The sequence below is a fragment of the Mustelus asterias genome, chromosome 3, assembly GCF_964213995.1.
Source record: "Mustelus asterias chromosome 3, sMusAst1.hap1.1, whole genome shotgun sequence".
NCBI classification, from domain to species: Eukaryota; Metazoa; Chordata; class Chondrichthyes; order Carcharhiniformes; family Triakidae; genus Mustelus; species Mustelus asterias.
Genome location: NC_135803.1, coordinates 72,287,357 through 72,296,619, shown reverse-complemented (window position 1 = coordinate 72,296,619; position 9,263 = coordinate 72,287,357). Strand labels below are relative to the sequence as shown.

General features: G+C 44.4%; 1 protein-coding gene across 1 annotated transcript in view; it reads left to right on the top strand.

Annotated features, from left to right (window-relative positions):
- Nucleotides 1-1,405: 1,405 nt before the first annotated feature.
- The window catches only part of kif1aa (kinesin family member 1Aa), a 253,452-nt gene continuing 245,594 nt past the window's right edge, over nt 1,406-9,263 (top strand). Inside the window, exon 1 of the mRNA XM_078202933.1 lies at nt 1,406-1,584. The gene's annotated coding sequence lies outside the window, so the exon portion shown is untranslated. The remainder of the gene's footprint in view (nt 1,585-9,263) is intronic.

Below are 9,263 nucleotides of genomic sequence, written 5' to 3'. Positions count from 1 at the left end.
CCATGCTGTAAACCTCTATGACTTTAGGATTAGTACTTGGGCCTCAGCTATTTTCAACCTATATTAGTGATGAGTGGACTGGGTGTAACATATCTAAGTTTACTAACAATACAAATTGAGATGGAAAGATAAGGGGGTGAAGAGGTTGCAAGGAGGCTGCAATGGGATATAGTGAGGTTGGATGATTGGGTAAGAACATGGAAGGTGAAATAAAATGTAGTTATCCACTTTGGTAGGAAAATTTAGAAAGTATGATATGGTGAGAGACTGGGGAATGTTTGCATTCAGAGGAACCTGGATGTCCTTGTACACAGATCACAAAGTTAACTCACAGATACAGCAAGCAATTAGGAAAGCAAGTGGAATGTCAGCTTTTGTTACAAAAGAATTGGAGTGTAAGACTAATGCAATTACAGGGGACAATGGTGAGGCACTACCTGGACTACTGTATGTAGGTTGGTCTCCTTATTTCAAGAAGGTTTGAGTGCTGGAGATGATGGTGTAGTGGTAATGTCACTGGACATTAGCCAGAGGTCCAGCCTAATTTTCTGGAGACATGGGTTCAAATCCCAGGACAGCATGGAACTTATATTCAAATAATAAATCCGGAATATACAGCTAGTCTCAGTAATGGGGCCCATGAGAACTGTCATCAATTGTCAGAAAAACCCATCTGGTTCACTAATGTCCTTTGGGGAGGGAAATCTGCTGCCCTTACCTCGTCTGGCCTACACATGTCTCCAGACCCCCAGCAATGTGGCTGACTCTTAAAAAATAACCTCTTGAGATAGCCCAGTGACACCCTGTTCAAGGGCAATTGGGGATGGGCAACAAATGCTGGACTTGCCAATGACGTTCACATCCCATGAAAGAAAAAATACTTGGGCCAGAGAAGGTGCAACAAAGGTTCCTAGACTGGTTAAGGGAGTGTCCTGTGCTATGAGGAGAATTGAAATCGAGTAGACTAGGGAGAGTTTAGAAGGGGGGTGATCTAATTGAAACATAAAATTCTTAAGGGATGCTGAAAGACTGTTTCGCCTGATGTCTACAATCAGGTAAGTGCTTCTAGTTAATGACTGGTTACGTCTGAGTTGCTGGTTATTAACCATCCAAATTGTTGGATTTATTTATTAATTGAATATGTTATTAATAATCGCTATTAACCAGAATTTTCTCTGGTTACACCCCAGACCATTCTGGGGTGTAACCTTGGATCCCAGCTCGGTGTTTGGTTATTGTAGGAGTGTCTGTAACCCACCCGAGTTAGTCTGGTCATTTGAGCGCAGCCCCCGGTTATCTCCGGGATATGGGTCCGCTTCTCCCCCACCCCCCCGCGGCTCTATTCAGAGCCGGTGTCGCTGCCGCAGTGAAGCATTCCGCAGCCGCACACGTGAGTGGGGAGGGCTGGGCTCGGGGAACGCAGTGAGGTCAGAGACATTTGAGTTGTTCTGTCCCCGGCACCAGGAGCTGCCTCCATCCCTCCCCCGGCAGCAGCCAGTCAGCAACATCAGCACCACTAGGAGCAAGGGCGCAGCACTCGGCTATGGAGTGAGCTGGTTCCTGGCTGCCAGCCTCCAGCAGCAGGTAAGCGAGCAGAGAGACTCCCCCCAGCCAGTCTTTGTCTAGTGGACAGCACCTTCAGTACCCTGACTCTCAGTTTAGTTAATTCCAGCCCTTTCCTTTACAATGTGGGTGTGTGTGTGTCTGTCTATTCTAAGTCCTTATTATTTTAATTACTTCTGCAGAATTAGCCCGGCCCGTTTCCAGTTCACCGTCATCTTTGTTTGAGTCGTAATCTCCATCCCCATTTTCTAGGGTTTGAAAAGATCCTCATCTCCAGGCTGCACAGTGTGTGTGTGAGAGAGAGACCAAGCTGTTTTATATTTTATGAAGCTGGTGATGGGATTGGCTTTCGCTCGACAGTATCCGCAGGCCAGCGGGGCTGGGTGCTGATTCTCTGCTTTGTTGCAGTAAATCATGAGAAATTTCGTGCAAGGTCTCCACCCATATCAGTCGCTGTAAGTGAGGGAGAGAGCTGGGGACTCAAAGGAGTGACTGATTTCTCCCTTCTTGCTTGTATATTTTTTCCCTTTTTTCTCGACCACCTATTCTGTGTATATCTTGTGTGTGTCCTGTGTGTCTGTGTATGCATGTGCATGCATGTCTATGTATGTTTGTGTACATGCATGTCTATATATCTGTGCACATGCATGTCTGTATGTATGTCTGTGTGTCTGTATGTGTCTATACTTGAGAGTACCTGTATGTATCTATGTATGTGCGTGTGTGTGTGTTTGTCTATCCCTGTCTCAGGAGAGTTTTCCCAGAGCAGGTGCAGTGTGTTTCAATGCACCTCCACTAATGTGCTGGTAACACCCGCCCAGACACAGCCAGGGACAAAGCCAGGAATGCTGGCCTTGTGCTGCATCCATCGTAGACACATCCCAGCTGCAGGCAGTGAACAGATCTTGCTTCATAATAGTACCGGTTGTTCACAGTGCAGGTTCACAGATAATGAATGGTGCTGAGAATCGCACCAAAGATGGCAATGGCTAGCGTTTAAAATTTAAAAAGCGGTTATAATGGGAGCAAATTGCAATGGTGTAATGGCATTTTCCACCGAGATCAGTCAGTACTGATCCAAAGCAATCCATGATTGATGATTTTTTTGCTTATTTCTACTCCAGAGAGCAAATGTAGCTGTTGCTGTAAGCATCTTATGAAAAGAAATCATGGTGGGAGGAGTTTCCTTCTTAAAATTCCTGCCCAGTTTCTTTATAGATGGCCATTTTGAAGCTTATCTGTGCACAGGTATTCAGCTGGTATTGTTTTACATTACACAGTGACTTTTGAAAAAAAGAAAAACAAGTATCTAAAATGGCCGCCAGAGCGCGTTATCTTATTTCCGTCTAACCTCTGCCAGCATGTTGTCTTTAATTCCCAGGGATGGAAGGCAATGCAGATTCATCTCGAGTTCATTGTGTGCTAATGGGTTAAGGAGGTTTGTTCCTAATGGAATATCATCAAGGGACCTCTTTCTAAGAGATGCTCATCTCTGTGATGCAGGACTCCTGCCTCTCTCCAGAGGCTTTGTAATCTGCGCATTCTTACCTAGCAGAGGCAGGTAGGTTTAATAGCAGACAGCCTGGATGTTTTAGGACACACCTGAAGCAAATAAGATGACTGTTATTAACAAACAGCATATTCCACATTTGCATGATCACTGAACCTAATCATTCTATCTAATTAAATACTAATAGGGCAGAGTGGTACAGGGAAAATGAATATGCAGACTCAAATACCTGGAGCGGATATGAAGCAGGTGGATTCATATCTCTGGGTATGCAATTGAGGCTGTCATTAGAATCCACAGGCCAAGTAGTACTCTGCTTTGTAAAACATACCAAACGAATCCTCAATTGTCTGAATTCTCTGCTGAAATGGTCGTTTGTGTTTTGTTTTACATGCAAGAGATGATTCATTTTTGTCACCTGCATTGTACTGATTCAACGTCACTTCAGAGAGAATAATGGGTACTTAGGACAGAGTTACAAGGCGGTAACCTAATCAAGAGACTGTGCTGCCGTCATCATCTGAGCAAACAGAACTTGAATGTCTAAATGTCTGAGTTTGGAGATTAATTTACAGGTTTCAGCTGATTGTGTGTATGTACACTAGCATTCAGTGAAGGGGTTTAGGTAAGGGTTTGTTGGGATGTCTGTCAGCATTATTGTTGATACGTAATGGTGACATCACCATTGTAGTTTTGTAGGAAAATAATAATCCACAGTTAATTTGGTGAAATTCTCCATCTGGTGTTTGGGACATGATATTTAATCTAATAATAGGTGTGAAGACAGTGAGTCACAGGCTTTATATCTATCAGCTTATGAACCTGGACTGCAGCCTCTAGCTTATTGCCGTTTGTTTACCATCTCGGAGTAATTGCTAATGGATAATAACAGGGGAAGGAGACATTAAATAGGCAAAGTCCACGCCTCATGTGTTTCCAGATCTTGGGAATGAGATCAACAATTGAAGTTTCTGATGTTGGTTTTCTGCCATTTCTCTGCACAGGAAGTGAGGAATGCCAGGGTGGACCTGACAAGAGCCAACGTTAGCTCTGCCAACACAGAGCAATGGCCCAATATCCCCACCATGGGGGAGGTGGAGACAGTGGTACAGTAATGTCACTGGACTAGTAATCCAGAGGTCCAGGCTAATGCTCTGGGACACTGATTCAAATCCCACCATGGCAGCTGGTGGAATTTAAATTCAATTAATAAGTCTGGAATTAAAAAGCTAGTCTTAGTAATGGTGACCATGAAACCATTAGTCAGTTGTCATAAAAACCCATCTGCTTCATTAATCCCCTTTAGGGAAGGAAATCTGTCATCCTTACCTGGTCTGGTCTACATGTGACTCCAAACCCACAGAAATGCCCTCTGAAGTGGCCTAGAAGCCACTCACTTGTATCAAACCGCTACAAAGTCGAAAAGAAATGAAACTGAACAGATCAGACACTTGATTCGCCAAACCCAGCACCTGCCACCCCCCCCTCCACATCGCCAATCAGCTGATGAAACAGTACTCCATGTTGCATCTCAATGGAAGAAGCATTGAGTATATCAAGGACACAGAATGTACTCTGGATTTGGAACTTTAATGTCGACCACTAAGAGTGGCTCGGTAGCACCATTACTGACCAATCTGGCTGAATCCTAAAGTATATGCTGGGTCTTCAGCATGATTGAGGGAAACCAACAAGAGGGGAAAACCTACTTGATCTCAGTCCTCACCAATCTACCTGTCCATGCACGACAGTATTGGTAGGAGTGACTACAGCAGAGTCCTTGTAGAGATGATGTTATGTCTTCACATTGAAGATGCCCTCCATTATGCTGTGCTAAATGAGATAGATTTAGACCAGATCTAGCAGCAAAAAAACTGAGCATCTGTGAGGCACTGTGGGCCATTAGTAACAGAATTGTAGTCAGCCACAATCTGTAACCTCATGGCCCGGCATATCCCCACTCTATCATTACAACCAAGCCAGATTTCAATGCAGAGTGCAGGAGGGAAGTCCAGGAACAAAATCAGACATACCTATGAGTTGTCAACTTGGTGAAGCTACAACCAGGCCTAATCCAGAGGACCCCAGCATCAAAAGTGCTAGCCTTCAGCCAATTTGATTCACTCCACTTGATATCAAGAAACAGCAGAAGGCACTGGATAGTGCAAAGACCATGGGCCCTGACAACATTCTGGGGATAGTACTGTAGACTTGTGCATCAGAACTGGCCATGCTCCTGGCCAAGCTTTTGCAGTGCAGCTACACCACAGAAATTGCTCAAGTGGCACAGGCTTTCATGTTCGATTGCGGCCTTGTGTGACTCTCTTTTTGCACATTCTCCCAGTGTCTACATAGGTTTGTCTGGGTACTTTGGTGCTCTGGTTTCCTCCCACAGTCCAAGGTTAGGTGGATTGGCCATGGTAAACACATAGGCTTACGGGGATAGGGTGGGGAGGGGGGTGGGGGGGGGGGGGGGTGGATGGGAGAGGTTGGGCCTGGGTGGGATGCTCTTTCAGAGAGTCAGTGCAGACTTGATGGGCTAAATGGCCGCCTCCTACACTGTAAGGATTCTATATTCTAAATCCAATCCAGCCAATTACTATCCATCACTGTACTCTTGTTTAGCAGCAAAGTGATAGAGAGTCATGAACAGTTATATCAGGCAGCAGTTGCTTAGCAATAATCTGCTCATGACACTCAGTTTGTGTTCCACCAGGATCACTGAGCTCCTAACTTCATTACTGCCTAGATCCAGATAGGGACAAAAGAACTGAGTTCCAGAGGTGAGATATAAGTGACTTCCCTTGACACCAAGGCAGCATTTGACTGAGTGTGACATCAAGGAGCCCTAGCAAAACTGGAGTCAATGGAATCGGGGGGGGAAACTCTTCACTGGTTGGAGTCATAATTGGCACAAAGGAAAATGGTTGTGGGTGTGGAGGGCAATCATTTGAGGCTCAGGGCATCATTGCAGGAGTTCCTCAGGGTAGTGTCCTAGACCCAACTGTCTTCAGCTACATCAATGACCTTCCTTCCACCTAAGGTCATAAGTAGAGATGTTTGCTGATGGTTGTACAACATTCAGCTCCATTCATGATTCCTCAGATACTGAAGCTGTCCGTGTGCATATGCAGAAAGCTCTGGACAACATTTAAGCTTGGGCTGATAAATGGCAAGTATCATGTCACATATGTGCCAGGTAATTATCATTTCCAACAAGAAAGAATCTAACCATCTCTCTTGACATCATCGCTCAAACCCCACTATCAGCATCCTGGGGGTAACCATTGACTGGAAACTGAACCAGATTAGCCATATAAATACTATGGATATACAAAAAAGGCTAGGAATTCTGCGGAGGGTAACTCACCTGGAATTCTGCAGAGAGTAACTCACCTCCTGACTCAAGTCTGCCCACCATCTACAAGGCCCAAGTCAGGAGTGTGCTGGAATACTCTCCACATGCCTGGATGAGTGCAACTCCCACAACATTAAAGAGGTCAACACAATCCAGGACAAAGCAGCCTATTTGGCGGCTCATTCACTCCTTCTACCACCAATGCACAGTGTCATCAATGTGGACCATCTACAAGATGCATTGCAGGAACTCACCAAGACTCCTTCAACACTTTCCAAACCTACAACCACTGCCATCTACTGAGTTCATCCAGCATCTGCAGTATTTTGCTTTTAGTCGTTAAAACCCCTCTGGTTCATGAATATCATTTAGGGAAGGAAATTTGCCATCCTTACCTGGCCTGGCTCACATGTGATTCCAGATTCTCAGCAATGCGGTTGACTCTTAACTGTCCTCTGAAATGGCTGAGCAAGCTACTCAGTTTGAGGGCAATTAGTGATGGGAAACGAATGTTGGCCTTGCCATCAACGCTCACATTATATAAAAGAATAAAGAGGGAAATGAAGGCTTGACTGCATTACTCATCCTTTTCTCACTCAGGGCACTGAGGCTAATTATAGCATCCCACATCCACACAATGTACTCAGCATAGACTGGGAATTTGCCAGGTCCTTCCTCGTTTGTGTGGCTTAATAATGCATCACTATAGATGGCATTTCTGAAGAAAATTCATGCTAGAGAAATAAAGGAAAATGTGGCAGAGGAGCTGAGTGATCTGGAGGTACAGTTACATAAATAATAGGGGATTTTTACAGTAAACATTAAACTTAAAGTAGTGAGATGTGTTAATGCAGTCATAAAAGATAAAGCACTTTGGGGTTCAATTCTAGAGAAATAAAAGTTGAAAAGCAGAGAAGTTATATTAAACTTTTAGCGAACCCTAGTTATTATAAAACCATATTAAAGTACTGCCAACTGCTGGTTTCTATATTATGCGAAGAATATAGACTGGAATGCCAAAAAGATTGACGAGAATGATACCATGATTGAGAGGTTATAGTTATCAGGCAATATTGAGTAGGCTGGGAATCTTTTGTCTAGAAATCGAAAGACTGAGGGATAACTTGATACAGGGTTCAAAGTATGAAAGGCTTTCATAAAATCCCTACAGTGCAGAAGGAGGCCATTTGGCCCATCGAGCCTACACCAACCGCAATCCCACCCAGGCCTATCCCCTTAACCCCACATATTTACCCTGCTTATCCCCGTGACACTAGGATCAATCAACCTAACCCGCCCATCTTTGGATAGTGGGAGGAAACCAGAGCACCCGGAGGAAACCCACGCAGACACGGGGCGAATGCGCAAACTCCACACAGACAGTGACCTGAGGCCGGAATTGAACCTGGGTCCCTGGCACTATGAGGCAACAGTGCTAGCCACTGTGCCACCTAATTTGATAGAGGTGTTTTCACTTGTAGGCAAGATCAAAACCAAGGGACTAATAAATCCAGTAGAGAATTTAGGAGAAACCTCTTTACGCAAGTGGTTATAATGTGAAACCCATGACCATGAGTTGTTGGGGTGATGAACATAAGGGCATTTAAATGGAAGCTCAATAAGTTCATGAGGAAGAAAGGAATAGAAGGATTTGATGGGGTTAGATGAAGAAGGCTGGGGGAGACTCTGGGAGCACAAACACTGGCATGGTTATGAGTTGGATAGACGATGCAATACTTTGTAATCCAATAGCAGATTCTTAACAGGAAGATACATCTTGTTGTATATACTAGTGATGTTGTTCCTGTGCTAATTAGCACCATAAATCCTGTTTGTTCAAATTTTCATACTTGGGCTGTGATTCTCACTGGCAAGGCTAGCATTGGCGGTTGGTGTAGGCTCGATGGGCCAAATGGCCTCCTTCTGCACTGTAGGCCTATTCCTAGTTGCCCTTCAAAAGGTACAGCCTCTCACTATATGTAATGGATATCCTCACTGTTAACTGTAATGGGCAATCCTCATTGACTGCAGTTCCTCGGTATAGGATGGATAATCATCATCACTGCCTGTCTATGTGTAAAGAGTATTATGTGCATATGAAATTATTGGTGGGAAAAAGAACAGCTGGTCCATCAAGCCTGCCCACACACCATGATTGCTGGAGATCATGACTAAACCCCCTCACCTCCAAAAGGAAACTTGCTCTTGCTCTAAGATAAATAGTCTAATGGCCCTGAGCCTGGGTAGCCTGAGTTGGGAATCATTCTTCTAGCCTTCCTCTGGACCTTTTCCAAAGCCACTACATCACCCACCAAAGACAGGTATAGATGAGGCCACACCAATGACCTGTATGGTTTCAAAATCATGTCCTTTGCTTCATACTGAATGTTTCTACTCATACACCCCAATACCTTGTTAGTTTTAGCTACAGTTTTTCTCCATTGGTTATGTACTTTTAGTGCTCTGTGCACAATAAAAGTTTTTTTCTCTGGATCGCTCAGAATTTGTCCCTGCAAATGATAAGTGTACTCATTGACCATTGTGTGGCCCTCTGCCTTAGCACAGGGGGAGGCAATGATCTAGTGGTATTAATCCAGAAACTCAGCTAATGTTCTGGGGACCCGGGTTCGAATCCCGTCACAAAAGATGGTGGAATTTGAATTCAATTAAAGCAAATCTGGAATGATGAATGTACTGATGACCATGAAAGCATTGTCAATTGCTAGAAAAACCCATCTGGTTCACTAATGTCCTTTGGGGAAGGAAATCTTCTGCCCTTACCTGGTCTGGCCTACATGTGACTCCAGAGCCACAGTAATCTAGTTGACTCTC